The sequence below is a fragment of the Mustela nivalis genome (genome assembly GCF_964662115.1).
Source record: "Mustela nivalis genome assembly, chromosome: 2".
Lineage (NCBI taxonomy): Eukaryota > Metazoa > Chordata > Mammalia > Carnivora > Mustelidae > Mustela > Mustela nivalis.
Window position 1 is genome coordinate 88799275 of NC_139021.1, and position 18430 is coordinate 88817704.

Genomic DNA, 18430 nt, shown 5'->3' on the forward strand with positions numbered 1-18430 from the left:
CAAAAGTGTATAATCCTATATCTCATGCTGATTTCATGGGTGTTCAGAATATTCTGGTAGATAATTAGCTCACTTAGGGGACCAGTTGAAACAGGTCTCCTACTTCTCCACCATCTTACCCCTCCTTCTCTCCATCTGTTTTATTTCTAGGTATTGAGGCTCCAGGTTTTAAAAAGGGACTATTTATTGAGACCTCTTAATCTCCCAAATCTTGTGTTTGGGTTGGTTACATTAAATAAGAGAAAAACACTGTCAGTTGGAAATATGTGGAATACATGTGGAATGATAGAAGTTTCCATTTAGCCAGAGTTGGTAATCTTTTCTCTTGATGCATGTGAAAAGCCATGTAGAAATGTATTACTCCAATCAATTTTCTCATTACTATAATAACAGAAAAATGGTGGTGAATGATTCAAAACAAAACAGAAAACTTAAAATAAATGCTAACTGAAGGAAAATGGGAAAAATTGTTTTTGAGTGCATTTATTCATTTGCCAACTGGAAAAAATATCTATAACATCTACATATTTACTGACTTATAGCAATGGTAATTTTCTGATTTCTTTTCCTTTCTGAGAGTTTTTTTTTTTTTTTAAGTCTAAAAGCCAGGAAGTTGCAGAAGTTGAAATGGAAGAGAAAAACATTGACAATGGATTATCTAAAATTTCTTCTTCCCGGGGCACCTGGGTGGCTCGGTGGGTTAAAGCCTCTGCCTTCGGCTCAGGTCATGGTCTCAGGGTCCTGGGATCGAGCCCCACATCAGGCTCTCTGCTCAGCGGGGAACCTGCTTCCTCCTCTCTCTCTGCCTGCCTCTGCCTACTTGTGATCTCTGTCTGTCAAAAAAATAAATAAATAAAATTTCTTCTTCCCAAATATCTAAAGCATATACCACTGCTTTCAGTGTAGCTTGTGAAGCCCCAAAATTCTGACTTCTCTTCACCAGTCTGAAATAAGTCCAGTAGGGATTGTATTGGTGAGGTACAAATTCTGTTCCTTCTTGTATAATAAGAAATTCAATTCTTTCTTTATCAAATTCCACCTTGGTTCTAAATTGTTTTATTTATTCCTAATAATATTTTCACTTTCCAATTGATCTTACCAAAAGGCAAATTATCCATATGCTGAATTGTCACAGTAAACAGTTGTCACAATAAACAGTTCACAGAAACAGATAACAACGCAGGCAAAGACTCCATTCCTTAGAGGACTTTGGAATGGAGTCTTTGCCTGCGTTGTTAGCTGTTTCTGTGAACTGCTTATTGATAACAGTCCAGAATTGTGACCAAATATTGGGTGAAGGTCCTTTTTCTTCAGATCCTTTGCTGGAAAAAACACAGTGTCTGACTTTTTGTTTTGGTTGAGATGTAGTGCTATCTGATTGACATTAGAAACTTGTACTGTTGCTTATAGCTTGTATGGACAGTGGCTTACACTTAGTTCTTCAAAGTCATTTTCATTTATTATTAATTTATGTTCATGAATGTCAAGAATGCATCACTGTATACTTTTATATAGAGGTAAATTCATAAATTTTTGCTTTATGTCATTTTTATCTGGATTTAACTTGGAACATACACTGGTTATTTCTCATCTAGTCCTCTAAATTTGCTTGAAGGTTAAGGGATGCATTTTGAAATAAACATAAACTTTTGTTCAGGTTCCTGGATTTCTTTATACAGGAAATGTGGCTCAATTACTTTCCTCTGAAGGCTTTCAGAGAAATATGTTGCAATTCTAGCTTTTCTTTTGATTCAGATTTTTTCCAGAACAGTTGCAATAATAGGAAAAAGGAATTGAATACTGTATTTTATTATTTCTTTTTAGGCATGTCCCTTTAATGTTGCACAAAGTCAAAAATTAACTTAGATACAATATCATCAACAACTTGATAGTGGTTACTATGTGCAGTTTCTGTGTTGCTCACTTGGAAGATGAGTTTCAAGAGCTTCATATTTCTGCAATATTTACAGTATCCTTCTTTCTTCTCTTTCAAGTGGTATTGACTCAGGATTCCACCACACTTATTGTCATGTGCTTGAATTCTGAGTTTGCTTTTGGATGCTTAACATCATATCTATCAAATGGACTGAAAGCTTCTGAAGAATAGTAATTTATAAAAGGCAGATCAGTCAGTTAATGATGAAATGGTTTATAAAGTTGGTTTGTATCATCCACCTTTACAAAAGGTTTTTTGAATATACCTGTTCTTGCTTTCTGGGTGCCAATATCTACTCTTTTCCCCCATAAATATGAAGAATTTTTACTCCTCATGATATAGCATTTCATAATATACTATTTGAAGGAATAGCATCATAGTCCTTGTACCTTTTTCAACGAATGATTTTCCTCTGTTCAAACACACTGAATCTGGAGACTTAATAGAACTTCCACCATGGGTGGGATGAGGTGAAGTGGTTTGTACAGTATACACAGATTCTGGACTTGGTACAGAAGAAATTCTTCCCAAGGTTTGTACAAATTTAACATCCTTCCTCCCCACACTCCGTTTGTATGTATGTATGTATTTATACTTATTTTTTTAATTTTTAAAAATATTTAATTAATTTATTTATTTGACAGAGAGATCACAAGTAGGCAAAGAGGCAGGCGGTAGGTGTGTGTGTGCGGGCATCCCACTGAACAGAGATCCCAGGACCTGAGATCATGACCTGAGCTGAAGGCAGAGGCTTAAACCACTGAGCCAACCAAGCACCTCTATACTTATTCATTTTTTAAAATTTAATATTATTTTTTCTGTGTTCCAAGATTCATTGTTTATGCACCACACCCAGTGCTCCATGCAATATGTGCTCTCCTTAATACTTACCACCAGGTTCACTTAACCCACCACTTCCCTCCCCTCCAAAACCCTCAGTTTGTTTCTCAGAATCCACAGTCTCTCATGGTTCATCTCCCTCTTCTGATTTCTCCCAATTCACTTTTCCTTTCCTTATCCTAATGTCCTTCATGTTATTCCTTATGCTCCACAAGTAAGTGAAACCATATGATAACTGACTCTCTCTGCTTGGCTTATTTCACTCAGCATAGTCTCCTCCAGTCCCATTATGTTGATACAAAAATTGGGTATTCATCCTTTCTAATGGAGGTATAGTATTCCATTGTATATATGAACCATATCTTCTTTATCCATTCATCTGCTGAAGGGCATCTTGGCTCTTTCTACAGTTTGGCGATTGTGGCCATTGCTGCTATGAACATTAGGGTACATATGGCTCTTCTATTCACTACATCTATATCTTTGGGGTAAATACCCAGTAGTGCAATTGCAGGGTCCTAGGGTAGCTCTATCTTTAATTTCTTAGGAAATCTCCACACTGTTTTCTAAAGTGGCTGCACCAACTTACATTTCCACCAAAAGTGTAAGAGGGTTCCCCTTTCTCCACATCCTCTCTAACACTTCCTTTATATTTGGAATAAGATACCTGACATTTTTGCTGAGAAATTTTTCAACTTGTCCTCAGAAAAGGTGACAGAAGGTAAGTCTCTGTAAAATAGTTGTCCCCAAAGTGGCTTTATATAGATTTCCATGATTTGTTACTGATTTTCATATATTTCAAAGACAGTCTTTTTTCTTTTTTTTTTTTTCCTTTTATTTTTGACCTTGTCCTCTGTTGTGAATCCTCACGGCACCATACTTCATGGCAACTGCTGAGTACCTATATGTTGGGTCCAGAGAGGGTGTCATGCTAGACCACCATGAAAACACTGCTCCTCAAGGCGGATATACTGGCATTTGCTTCTCACTATCTATAGACTACAAGTAGTTTCCTAACTTTGATAATTCTATTTTATGTTAAAAAATTCTTTTTTTTAGGAAAAACATACTGAAATTTTAATTAAGGCAAAGGGAAAGCATGCCTGCAACTTATTTTCAGAAGGCTTAGAAAAGAGAAATAGAATTTACTTGATAAATAGGTTAGATAGATAGAATTAGATAAAATGGTAAAGCACATATAAAATTTTAACATTTGGTGAATTTGGGTAAAATATATTGAAATTCTTGGTGATATTTTTGCATATTTTCTGTAAATATGAAATGTTAAAAAGTTTAAAACAAGGGTAATGTCAGAGAAGCTGGTGATTTTTTTTTTACTACTCATTCTAAAGTTAATTCTGATGCAATATTTAAATGAAGCAGGTAATTTTTTTTATTGTAGGATTTCTCATCACAATTATTTACTCTAAAAAATTATCTGATTTAGTGCAAAGGCAAAAAACATAAAAAAAAACAAATAAAATAAACCTAATGTAAATTTCATTACCTTTTCCCAATAACATCCCAACTATTTTTAGACATTCTTAATTATAACACCCCTATTGCTCTTCATCTGTAGATATTTTATTTGTATATCCATCTAGTAAACCAAACCAAAACAACGAAACATAACAACAACAAAAAAAATTACATAACTTCCCTCATTGTTGTTTCCATTTTCAAGATAACTGAAATTTATTATGTACAACTGTGTTTTTAGAAAGTGTACGTGTTGCTATGCTCTGATTTTTTTTTTTTAATTTTATTTATTTGACAGAGATCACAAGTTGGCAGAACAGCAGGCAGAGAGACAGGGGGAAGCAGGCTCCCCACTGAGCAGAGAGCCCAATATGGGGCTTGATCCCGGGACCCTGGGATCACAATCAGAGCCGAAGTCAGAGACTTTAACCCACTGAGCCACCCAGGCGCCCCATATGCTCTGATTTTTTACAAAGGTTGATTTTCAACCCAATTGTTTCCAACACTACTAATTTATATAATGATATAGAATCTGGGATTTAAGTGGAACAGATATGATTAGATATTACCACTCCCATCATATCTGTAAGTTGAATGTTACCTATTTTATTTATTTTCTATTTTAGTGTGCAATAAGCCATTGGTAGTTCTGCAGAAAAAGAAAAGAATTCAATTATATAACCTGTAATGAATTAGCACTTTTAAATCATTGTTTCAATTGAGTTCACATGTCCTACACTTTAAACTTATTCTTAATTAATTAATTCTTATATTATTTGAAATACACAACAGAAGCTTTTGTAATTATCAGAACCACCATATAACTGTCCCTGAGATTTCTTCTTCCCTCTGTGTATCTTACCCTTCTTAAAGGCGAAAATAAGTAACTTTCTAAAGGAAAGATCCAGTAATCATTCTCTTCTTTAAAAGTTAAGCTGGAGTTATGATATATAAGCCTTCATTTTATATTGTATAATTTAGAATACTTTTATAATATGAAAGGAAAACATAGATTAAATAATCTGACAGATCTGTTAATAACTCATCTTCTTGAAAGAAGGTGTTTGATTATTGGTGTTTGATTTTACAGAAATCAATTTGATTTTATAGAAACACAAGGTGTTTGATTATTAGTATTTGATTTAACAGAAAGAGCATGAGATATAGCTACAGGTATGTCTAATCATATATTCACAGTTTTATTCTAAAAGAAGTCATAAACTCTCTTGTTGAAATCTGACAGAAATAAGTCAATTATAAGGTTCAGATATGAAATGTAGATATTGTATCTCTATAGTACTCCTTGATGTGGTATTCAGTCACTGACATTAAGCAATCTGTCATTTTCCTCGATCATCAATATCCCACCTGCAGCTGACAGTTGCTGTCAGAGAAGGCTAAAAACAGCTGCTTCCTAATTATGAGGAATATGAATAGAGAGATGTAAAAAAGTCTAAGCTGAATAATTCTTGGGGCTGATAAAAATCTGATTGCTGTGGTAGAAAGCAACAACCAAGTAAAATTTGGTGGAGTACTTTTTAAAAAGGTTCACCCACACATGAAGAATCTGCTGTCTATGCCCTTTGTAAGGGTGTACTTAGATACTCTTATAAATGTTAGGTAGATGTAACCAGATTATAAAACCTTTTAAGAATTTTAGTTTAGGGGCACCTGGGTAACTCAGTTAGTTGTTTGCCTTTGGTCATGATCCTGAGGTCCTGCAATTGAGCTCCCCCACCCCCTGGTCATGGGAGCCTGCTTCTATGTCTCCTACTTCCCCTGCTTGTGCTTTTTCTCTCTCTCTCTGTCATATAACTAAATCTTAAAAAAAAAAAAATAGTGTAATAGAAATGTATGCTCTCCAAGAAAAATTTTGAGACCCCTGGGTGGCTCAGTCAGTTAAAAGGCTGCCTTAAGTTCAGGTCATGATCCTGGAGCCCTGGAACCAAGTCCCATTGGGCTCCTTGTCTGCATGCCACTACCCTGCTTTTGCTCTCCCTGATAAATAAATGAAAGAATAAATAAATAAATAAATATTAAAAAAAAATAAAAGAACATTTCAAAAATGTTTCTTCCTGATTTTTCATTTGTTTAATTTGAAAACAATGGATTAAACACTTTATTTCAACAAGGTGATGGGCATTTATAGGTATTATTGCCTATAACTAATAAAAAAATAATTTTAGCAACACATTTCCCCCTTATTAAATAATTTGCCTATTCACAATCACTTTTCTAAAAATTTTTAATTTATTTTTTAAGTTTCTTTTCAGTGTTCCAGAATTCATTTTATATGTACTACACTCAGTGCTCCATGCAATACATGCCCTCTATAATACCCACAACTAGGTTCACCCAACCTTCCACTCTCTGCCTCTCAAAAACCCTCAGATTATTTTTCAGAGTCCACAGTCTCCCATGGTTGGTTCCCCCCTCCAATTTCCCCAAATCCCTTCTCCTGTCCATCTCCCTATGTTCTCCATGTTATTCCTTATGCTCCACAAATAAGTGAAACCATATGATAATTGACTCTTTCTGCTTAACTTACTTCATTCAGCATAATCTCTTCCAGTCCCATCCATTTCGATACAAAGCTGGGTATTCATCCTTTCTGATGGAAGCATAATCTTCCATAATATCAATGGACCACATCTTCCTTAGCCATTTGTCCGTTGAAGGACATCTTGTTTTTTTCCACAGTCAAATGACTGTGGACATTGCTGCTATGAACATTGGGGTACAGATGGCCCTTCTTTTCACTACATCTGTATCTTTGGGGTAAATACCCAGTAGTGCAATTGCAGGGTCATAGGGTAACTCTATTTTTAATTTCTTAAGGAATCTCCACACTGTTTTCTAAAGTGGCTGCACCAACTTACATTCCCACCAACAGTGTAAGAGGGTTCCCCTTTCTCCACATCCTCTCCAACACATGTTGTTTACTGTTTTGTTAATTTTGGCCATTCTAACTGGTGTAGGGTGGTATCTCAACATGGTTTTGATTTGAATCTCCCTGATGGCTAGTGATGATAAACATTTTTTTTTTTTTTCCTGTGTCTGGTAGCCATTTGTAAGTCTTCTTTGGAGAAGTGTCTGTTCATGTCTTCTGCCCATTTGTTGACATGATTATCTGTTCTGTGTGTTTTGAGTTTGAGGCGTTCTTTAGAGATCTTGGATATCAGCCCTTTGTCTGTAGTGTCATTTGCAAATATCCTCTCCCATTGTGTGTGTGGCCTCTTTGTGTTGTTGACTGTTTCGTTTGCTGTACAGAAGCTTCTGATCTTGATGAAGTCCCAAAAGTTTATTTTTGCTTTTGTTTCCTTTGCCTTTGGAGACATATCTTGAAAAGAGTTGCTGTGGCTGATATCGAAGAGGTTATTGCCTATGCTCTCCTCTAAGATTCTGATGGAATCCTGCCTCACATTGAGGTCTTTTATCCATTTTCAGTTCATCTTGGTGTATGGTGTAAAAGTATGGTTGAGTTTCATTCTTCTACACATAGCTGTCCAATTTTCCTAGCACTATTTTTTGAAGAGACTGTCTTTTTTCTACTGTGTACTTTTTCCTGCTTTGTCAAAGATTATTTGAAGATAGCACTGAGAGTCCATATCTGGGCTCTTTACTCTGTTCCACTGGTCTATGTGTCTGTTTTTGTGATGTCTTGGTGATCACAGTTTTGTAGTAAAGCTTGAAATCAGGCAACGTGATGCCCCCAGTTTTGGCTTTCTTTTTCAACATTTTCTTAGCAATTTGGGGTCTCTTCTGGTTCCATGCAAATTTTAGGACTGTTTACTCCAGGTCTTTGAAAAATGCTGTTGGAATTTGATTGGAATGGCATTGAAAGTATAGTTTGCTCTAGGCAGTATAGACATTTTAATAATGTTTTTTCTTCTGATCCATGAGCATGGAATGGTCTTCCATCTTTTTGTGTCTTCTTCAATTTCTATCATGAGTATTCTGTAATTCCTTGAGTACAGATCCTTTACTTCTTTGGTTAGATTTATTCCCATGTATCTTATAGTTCTTGGTGCTATAGTATGTGGAATTTATTCTCTAATTTCCCTTTATGGATTTTTATTGTTAGTGTATAAGAAAGCAACTGATTTCTGTACATTGACTTTGTATCCTGCCACATTATCTAATTGCTGTATGAGTTCTAGGAGTTTGAGGGTGGAGTCTTTTGGGTTTTCCATATAAAGTATCATGTCATCTGCAAAGAGAGAGTATAACTTTTTCATTGACAATATTAGAACCTTATATTTCTCTTTGTTGTCTGATTGCTGTTGCTACGACTTCTAGTACTATTTGAACAAGAGTGCTGACAGTGGGCATCCTTGCTGTGTTCCTGACCTCAAATGAAGGCTGTCAGCTTTTCCCTATTGAGGATGATATTTGCTGTGAGTTTTTCATAGATAGATTATATGAAGTTGAGGAATGTTCTCTCTATTCCTATACTTTGAAGCATTTTAATAAGGAATGGATTATGTATCTTGTCAAATGCTTTTTCTGCATTGATTGAGAGGACCATGTGTTTCTTCTCTCTTCTCTTATTGATTTCATTTATCACACTGATTGATTTGTGAATGTTGAACCACCCTCGCAACCCAGGGCTAAATCCCACCTTGTCATGGTGGATAATCTTTTTAATGTACTGTTGGATTCTATTAACTAGGATCTTGTTGAGAATCATGGCATCTATATCCATCAGGGATATTGGAATGAAATTCTCCTTTTTGATAGGGCCTTTGCTTGGTTTAGGAATCAAGGTAATGTTGGTTTTGTAGAAAGAGTCTGGACATTTTCCTTCAGTTTCTATATTTTGAAAAAGAATCAGAAGAATAGGTATCATTTCTTCTTTGATTGTTTAGTAGACACATTAGGTACTGGGCTCTTGTTATTTGGGAGTTTTTTTGATCACTGATTCAATCTTATTACTAGATATTGTTCTATTCAGATTGCCAGTTTATTCCCAATTCAGTTTTGGAAAATTATAGGTGTTCACAAATGGATGCCTTTCAACTCGGTTGCTTAACTTATTGGCATATAACTGTTAGATAATAAAATTTCTGATGATTGTTTCTAATTCCTTGGTATTAGTAATGATCTCTCCCTTTTCATTCATAATTTTATTAGTATGGGTCTTCTCTCTTTTCTTTTGGATTAGTTTGGCCAATTGTTTATTAATCTTATTGATTCTTTCAAAAAACCAGCAGCTAGTTTCGTTGATGCATTCTACTGTAACTCTAGTTTCAATCTTATTGATCTCTGCTATACTCTTGATTATTTCCCTTCTTGTGTGTGGAGTTGGCTTAATTTATTTTTGATTCTCAAGTTCTTTAAGGTGTAAAGACGGTTGGTGTATTTTGGATTTTTCAATTTTTTTTTGAGGGAGGCTTGGATGGCTATGTATTTCCCCCTTAGGGCTGCCGTTGCCATATCCCATGGGTTTTAGACCAAAGTGTCCTTATTCTCATTGGTTTCCATGAATTGTTTAAGTTCTTTGATTTCCTGGTTGAGCCAAACATTTTTAAGCAAGGTGGTCTTTAGCTTCCAGGTGTTTGAATTCCTTCGGAACTTTTTCTTGCGGTTGAGCTCCAGTTTCAAAGCATTGTGATCTGAGAATATGCAGGGAATAATCTCAATCTTTTAATATGGGTTGAGCCCTGAATTGTGACCCAGTATGTGGTCTATTCTGGAGAAGGGTCCATGTGCACTTGAGAAGAATGAGTATTCTGTTGTTTTAGGGTGGAATGTTCTATATATATCTATTAGGCCCATCTGATCAAGGTGTCGTTCAATGTTCTTGTTTCTTTATTATGTTATGCTTGTATGATCTATTACTGAGAGTGGCATGTTAAGTTCCCCTACTATTAATGTATTCATATCAATATGACTCTTTATCTTGATTAACAGTTGTCTTATGTAGTTGGCTGCTCCCATATTGAGGGTACAAATATTTACAGTTGTTAGATCTTCTTGGTGGATAGACCCTTTAAGAATGATGTAGTGTCCTTCTGTATCTCTGACTATAGTCTTAGTTTAAAATCTAATGTATCTAATATGAGAATCGCTACTCCAGCCTTCTTTTGAGGCCCATTGGCATGAAAGATGCTTCTCCATCCCTTCACTTTCAGTCTGGATGTATCCTTAGGTTCAAAATGGGTCTCTTGTAGACAACACATGGATGAGTCCTGTCATTTTATCCCATCAGCAACCCTGTGCCATTTTGGGGGAGCGTTTAGGCCATTCACATTGAGAGTGATTATTGAGAGTTACGTTCTTATTGACATTGTGTTACCTGTGAAGTTCTTGTTTCCATAGATTGTCTCCATAAATTTCTGTTCAATGACACTCTTGGGTTCTTTCTTCTTCTACAGAACCGCCCCCCACCACCCATTATTTCTTGTAGTTCTGACTTGATGATCACATACTTTTTTAAGCCTTCCTGGTCTTGGAAACTCTTTATCTCTCCATCCATTTTAAATGTCAGTCTTGCTAGATAAAGTATTCTTGGCTTCATGTTCTTCTCATTTAGTGCCCTGAATACATCTTGCCAGCCCTTTTGGGCTTGCCAGGTTTTTGTGGACAGGTCTGATGCTATTCTGATGGGCCTTTCTTTGTAAGTAAGGGATCTCTTCTCCCTAGCTGCTTTCAAGAACTCCTGTTAAAATTATGGTTTATCATTTTCATAATCAGGTGTCTCAAGGTCTTTCTGGATTCTATGATCTTGGGGGCAGGCCTTTCTGCCTCTAGGACATGAATGCTGGTTCCATTCCCCAGACTGGGAAAATTTTCATGGAAAATTTGTTCAACTATATCTTTTAGTCTTCTTTCTTTCTCCTCCCGCTCAGGGATCCCAATAATTCTGATGTTGAAAAGTTTCATGGCACCATTTATTTCCCTAATTCTGTTTTCATGGCTTCTAAGCTATTTGTTCCAGTCCTCCTCCTGATCTGTTTCCTCTATCATTTGTCCTCTAGATCACTAACTCTATCTTTTGCCTTGGTTACCCTAGCTTTTAGAGTATTTAGATTAGTTTGGATCTCACTGACAGCATTTTTAACTTCTTCCCAGGCATCTTTCAGTTCTGCTCCTAGAAGAGATTCTATATTGTCATTAATAGTTTTCTCCAACGTAGACATTGCCTGGATGATTGTTAGCCTGAATTCCCTTTCTGACATACTGTTTATGTCCATATCCAATAGCTCTGATGGAGACTGATATCCAACAGTCTCTGAATTTTTCCTCTGTTGGGCATTCTTCCTCCTAGTCATTTTGGTGAGAGATGGCTGAGGGGATGTGTAGCTGAATGTATCAACTGTGTTCCAGGCAAGGTGCACCCTGGAAGCTTCTGAGTAATCATTGAGTCCCCACCAGAATGCGAGAGAGAGAGAGAGAGAAAACCCACAGAGAGAAAGAGAGAGACTGAAGAAACAAATAAATGAAAAGAAGACCCAGCCTGAATGGATCCCAAAGTAAGATTTATAAAGTATACAAACCATAAGAGAAACAAAAAGACTGAGAAATGTAAGTGACAAGGAAAAAAAAAAAAAAAGACCTACCCAAAATGAACCCCAGGTATAAGATTTATATACTACCATAACAAAAAGAAATACACCAAAACAGTGACAGAAGTAAAAGATGGGAGGGTGGTTACAAATTTTCAGTGTGGTGAGGAAGGTTATTTTGATTCTTCCTGGGTGTATCTTGATATCTTTTTTAAAGGACTCAAATTTCCTGAGATAAAAGGGGATTAAAGGTGGTTTATTTGTAGGGGTAGTATTGATTGGGGAAAGAGGAGTACCTTGAAGCTTATCTCTATATGAGTATTAAAAAAACAGAAAAGCAAAAGAATACTACAAACAGATATATGTATTAAGAAAGTTCAAGTTAAAAGGTTATTATGGAATTTGTTATACTGAACCTCTCATTGTGATGGTAAATAGGCTCAAAAATTGTAAAAAAATAAAAAAGAATGAGAACAGTGGGAATTAATTAAAAAAAAAAAAGTTGTATCTATGAAGTATACAGATTTTAAGGCAATACCGGGAGCTTAATACCTTCTTTTCCCTGATATTGGGATTTTACAATTAGATGGGGATCCTGTGTTAGTTGTCCTCTTTTTTTTTTTTTTTAAGATTTTATTTATTTATCAGAGAGAGAGGGCGAGAGAGCAAACACAGGCAGACAGAATGGCAGGCAGAGGCAGAGGGAGAGGCAGGTTCCCTGTGGAGCAAGGAGCCCGATGCAGGACTCGATTCCACGACGCTGGGATCATGACCTGAGCCGAAGGCAGCTGCTTAACCAACTGAGCCACCCAGGTGTCCCTTTTTTTTTTTTTTTTTTTTTTTTTTGCTGGCTTTCTGGGGGAGTGGCCTGCTGCGTGGTTTTCAGGCAGCCTTGCTAGATTTGAGTCTTCCTGCCCCCTTACAAGGGGCTTAGCTCTGAGAAAACCAGTATGTCAGACTTTTGTTCTCTGGAGGGTTTTTTCCTTTTTTTCTCTTTTGGCAGATTTTGGCAGTTCTTCAGGGGTTTAGAGGAAAGCAAACTGCACTCAGACATCTGTCTCAGAGATAAGCCTCAGTCTATTCCTCTCTGGGTGCTCCAGAGCACATAAACTCCCCCTCTGTCACCTCCACCAGCAGGGCACATCCCCAGCCACAGTCTCTGGGGTTGCAGGTGGTCCTGCTTGTACCCTGGTGCTATTAATATGCAAGTAGTATTAGTCCAGAGAGCTGGCTTCCAGAGGCTGCCTTTGCCATGGTTGTCTGGGCAGGTCCAGACCACCAGAGAGATCCCAACCAGAGACAGCGTGCTCTGATTTTCTTGTTGGCAGGTGCTGGGAGTGTTCAGACACTTGCTGGTCCTAGAAAGCACTGGCTAGCCCCTGCACAGGCCTCACTCAGGGGAGGGTGTGGAGCATGACTCAGACCATGGTCACCCAGTACACTTGCAGGGTGCAAAAGGCTGTGGTTCTAGAGAGTGCCAGCTGGCATCCACAACCGACTCTGTCATGCACATCACCACCCATATGCTCTCTCACACACCAGTGGCTCAGGGACTAAGGCCTGGATACTTCACCACACTCTCTCTGGCAGGTCACCAGTGGTGGGCATCCTGGGTCTGTGTCCCCAGCTGCCAGTTTCCATGACCTTTCCCTTAAGATCTTTTGCTCTTTTTTGAATGCTTTTAACCAGACTCCAAGTTAATGATGGTTCTCAATCACAGGACACTCCTGTGTTGGGATATTACTTTCCAGTGGGTCGCTTCTGGTGGCTCCATCCCCCTTTTGTTTATCTTCTGATATCAGTCCAACATTCCCACTCTGTTCCTACTCATCTTTACCTGTCCACTGGCATCTACTACCCCCGTAGAGATCCAGAAGTGTATAATCTTACATCTCAGGGTGATTTCATGTGTGTTCAGAGTGATCTGGTTGATAATCAGCTCACTTTAGGGAATCAGTTGAAACAGTACCTCCTACTTCTCCACCATTTTGCCCCCTCCCTTCACAACTGATTTTGAAATATAAATGAGCTAGTACTGGCATAAAAACAGACAAATAGACCAGTGGAACAGAGTAGAGAGCCCAGATATGGACCCTCAACTCTATGGTCAATTAATCTTTGACAAAACAGGAAAAAATATACAGTGGAAAAAAGATAGTCTCTTCAATAAATGGTGCTGGGAAAACTGGAAAGCTATATGTAGAAGAATGAAACTCGACCATTCTCTTACACTGTACACAAAGATAAACTCAAAATGGATAAAAGACCTCAACGTGAGACAGGAATCCATCAGAATCCTAGAGGAGAACATAGGCAGTAACCTCTTCGATATCAGCCAGAGCAACTTCTTTCAAGATATGTCTCCAAAGGCAAAGGAAACAAAAGCCAAAATAAACTTTTGGGACTTCATCAAAATCAAAAGCTTCTGCATAGCAAAGGAAACCGTCAAAAAAAACAAAGAGGCAACCCACAGAATGGGAGAAGATATTTGTAAATGACAGTACAGACAAAAGGTTGATATACAGGATCTATAATGAGATTAAAATTAAAAGCACATTGAGATATCACCTTATACCAGTTAGAATGGCCAATTATCAAGACAGGAAACAACACGTGCTGGAGGAGATGTGGAGAAAGGGGAACCCTCTTACACTGTTGGTGGGAATGCAGGTTGGTGCAGCCTCTTTGGAGAACAGTGTGGAGATTCCTCAAGAAATTAAAAATAGAACTTCCCTATGACCCTGCCATTGCACTCCTGGGTATTTACCACAAAGATACAGATGTAGTGAAAAGAAGGGCCATCTGTACCCCAATGTTTATAGCAGCAATGGCCACGGTCGCCAAACTATGGAAAGAACCAAGATGCCCTTCAACGGTCGAATGGATAAGGAAAATGTGGTCCATATACACTATGGAATATTATGCCTCCATCAAAAAGGATGAATACCCATCTTGGGTATTCCCAAGTGGAGGGGTATTCCCGTCCACAACATGGACGGGACTGGAAGAGATTATGCTGAGTGAAATAAGTCAAGCAGAGAGACTCAATTATCATATGGTTTCATTTATTTGTGGAGCATAACAAATAGCACGGAGGACATGGGGAGTTAGAGAGGAGAAGGGAGTTAGGGGAAATTGGAAGGGGAGGTGAATCATGAGAGACATTGGACAATCTGAGGGGTTTGAAGTGGTGGGGGCGTGGGAGGTTGGGGTACCAGGTGGTGGGTATTATAGAGGTTATGGATTGCATAGAGCACTGGGTGTGGTGAAAAAATAATGAATACTGTTATGCTGAAAATAAATAAATTTAATTTAAAAATAAAAAAATAAAATATCTATAAAAATATATGATATACAAAAAATATATATATAAATGAGCTTTCCACAAAGTGTGTTTCTCTCTTACATACCACTAGTGGGAATGCAAAATAGAACTGGTACCACCAATGAAAGAGAATTTGTCATATCTAATAAAATTATGTATTTATATAATATTATATTATTATATGATATAAAATTATATATATGTATATTTACCCATTATTCTGGCATTCCCACTTCTAAGAAAGTCTAAGAAATTACTCCAAAATCAAATTGCCAAAAAAAGAATAAATAAATGAGTGTATAATGCTATTCATAAACACTACTTTCATTTTTCTTTATTATTTTTAGTTTTTAATTTATTGAAATTTAAAGACATTCCAATATCCTTCAGAATTTGGAGTCAATTTTTTTTTATTATGTTATGTTGGTCACCATACAGTACATTATTTGTTTTTGAAGTAGTGTTCCATGATTCATTGTGTGCATATAATACCCAGTGCTCCATGTAATACCTGCACTCTAACCCATTCACCTACTCATCTCCCCTCTAAAACCTTCAGTTTGTTTCATGGAGTCCATATTTTCTCACAGTTCATTTCCCTTCCAATTCCTCCCCTTTACTTTTCCCTTCCTACTTCTAATGTCCTTCAGGCTATTCTTTGTGTTCCACAAATAAGTGAAATCATATGATAATTGACTTTCTCTGTTTGACTTATTTCACTCAGCATTATCTCCCCAGTCCCATCTATGTTGATGTAAAAGTTGCATATTCATCCTTTCTAAAGGCTGAGTAATATTCCATTGTATATATGGACAACATCTTCTTTATTTATTTGTCTGTTGAAGGGTGTCTCATCTCTTTCCACAGTGTGGCTGTTGTGGAAATTGCTGCTATAAACATGAGGGTGCATATGACCCTTCTTTTCACTACATGCATTAGGGTGCATATGGCCCTTCTTAGGGTAAATACCCAGTAGTGCAATTACTGGGTCATAGGGTAACTTTTTTTAATCTTTTCAAGAACCTCCACACTGCTTTTAAAAGTGACCACACCAACTTGCATTCTCAACAACAGTGTAAGAAGGTTCCCCTTTCTCCATAACTTCTCCCAATATTTTTTGTTTCTTGCCTTGTCAATTTTTGCCATTCTAACTGGTATAAGATTGTATCTCAATGTGGTTTTGATTTGAATTTCTCCAATGGCTAATGATGATGAACATTTTTTCATGTGTCTGTTTGTATGTCTTTTTTGGAGAAGAAGTATTTGTTCATGTCTTCTGCCCATTTTGACTTGATTATTTATTTTTTGAGTGTTGAGTTTGAGAATGTCTTTATAGAACTGGGATATCAGCCCTTTGTAGTGTCATTTGCAAATATCTTCTCCCATTCTGTGGGTTGCCTTTTTGTTTTGCTGACTGCTTCCTTTGCTGTGCAGAAGCTTTTGATCTTGATGGTCCCAAAAGTTCATTTTTGGTTTTGTTTCCTTTGCCTTTAGAGACATGTCTCAAAAGAAGTGGCTGTGGCCTATGTCGAAGAGGTTACTGCCTATGTTCTCCTCTAGGATTTTGATAGATCCCTGCCTTATGTTGAGGTTTTTCATCCATTTTGAGTCTATCTTTGTGTATGGTATAAGAGAATCATCGTTTCATTCTTATATACATAGCTGTCCAGCACCATTTATTGAAGAGACTGTCTTTTTTCCACTAAATATCTTTCCTGCTTTGTCAAAGATTATTTGGTCATAGAGTTGAGGGGCCATATCTGGACTCTTTACTCTGTTCCATTGGTGTATGTGTCTGTTTTTGTGCTTGTACCGTGCTGTCTTGGTGATCACACCTTTGTAATATATCTTGAAATCAGGCAACGTGATGCCCTCAGGTTTGTTTTTGTTTTTCAAATTTTCCATAGCAATTTGGGATCTTTTCTAGTGCCATACAAATTTTAGGATTATTTGCTCCAGCTCTTTGAAAAATGCCAGTGGAATTTTGATCAGAATGGCATTGAAGGTATAGATTGCTCTAGGCAGTATAGACATTTTAACAATGTTTATTCTTCTGACCCATGAACATGGAATGTTTTTCCATCTTTTTGTATCTTCTTCAATTTCTTTCATGAGTGTTCTGTAGTTTCTAGAGTATAGATTATTTACCTTTTTGATTAGGTTTATTTCAAGGTATCTTATGTTTTTTTGGTACTATTGTAAATGGAATTAAATCTCTAATTTCTCTTTCTACAGGTAAATTGTTACTGTATAAGAAAGCATCTGATTTCTGTGCATTGGTTTTGTATCCTGCCACATTACTGAATTGCTGTATGAGTTCCAGTAATATCGGTGTCGTCTTCTGAGTTTTTTCCATAAAGTATCATGTCATCTGCAAAGAGAGAGTGTGACTTCTTCTCTGCCAATTTGAATACATTTTATTTCTTTTTGTTGTCTGTTTGCTGTTGCTAGGATGTGTGGTATGATGTCGAACAATAGTGATGAGAGTGGGCATCCTTCTGTGTTCTTGATCTTAAGGGAAAGGCTGTCAGCTTTTCCCCTTGAGAATGATATTTCCTGTGAGTTTTTCATAGTTGGATTTTATAAAATTAAGGAATATTCTCTCTATCCCTATAGTTTGAAGAATTTTATTCAGGAAAAGATGTTATATTTTGTCAAATGCTTTTTCTGCATATATTGAGAGGACAATGTGGTTCTTCTCTCTTCTCTTGATTTGCTCTATCTCTGATTGATTTGCAAATGTTGAATTAGCCTCACACCCCAGGGATTAATCCCAACTGTTTATGGAAGATAATAATTTTAATGTACTGTTTGATCCTGTTAGCTAGGATCTTGTTGAGAATTTGGCATCCATATTCATCATGGATATTGGTCTCAATTTTTCCTTTTTGATGGAGTCTTTGCCTGATTTTGGGATCAAGGTAATGCTGGCCTCATAGAATGAGTCTGGAAGTTTTCCTTCTGCTTCCATTTTTTGAAACAGATTCAGGAGAATAGTTATTTCTACTTTTATTGTTTGGTAGAAGTCCCTAGGGAATCCTCCAGGTCCTGGACTCTTATTTTGGAAGTTTTTGATCACTGCTTCAATCTCATTACTTGTTATTGGTCTATTCAGGTTGTCAATTTCTTCCTGTTTCAGTCTTGGTAGTTTATAGATTTCCAGGAAGGCATCCATTTCTTCCAGGTTGCTTAATTTATTGTCATATACCTTTGATAATAAATCCAGTAATTGTTTCTATTTCTTTAGTGTTAGTTGTGGGATAATGTGGGCTGACTCATTCAGAATTTTATTAATTTGAGTCCTATCTCTTATTCTTTTGGATAAATCTGGTCAGTGTTTTA

General features: G+C 36.9%; 2 pseudogenes across 2 annotated transcripts; both read right to left on the minus strand.

Moving 5' to 3' along the window:
* Window positions 1–836: 836 nt before the first annotated feature.
* On the minus strand, window positions 837–1591 carry LOC309859308 (protein DBF4 homolog A pseudogene; annotated as a pseudogene). The gene is made up of 2 exons: window positions 1576–1591; window positions 837–1374 (listed from the first exon to the last, which is right to left on the minus strand). The product of its transcript is annotated as a protein DBF4 homolog A pseudogene (transcript).
* Window positions 1592–1693: 102 nt separating this feature from the next.
* LOC309859309 (protein DBF4 homolog A pseudogene) lies at window positions 1694–11397 on the minus strand (annotated as a pseudogene). Its single transcript has 2 exons — window positions 11266–11397; window positions 1694–2530 (listed from the first exon to the last, which is right to left on the minus strand). The product of its transcript is annotated as a protein DBF4 homolog A pseudogene (transcript).
* Window positions 11398–18430: the final 7033 nt, after the last annotated feature.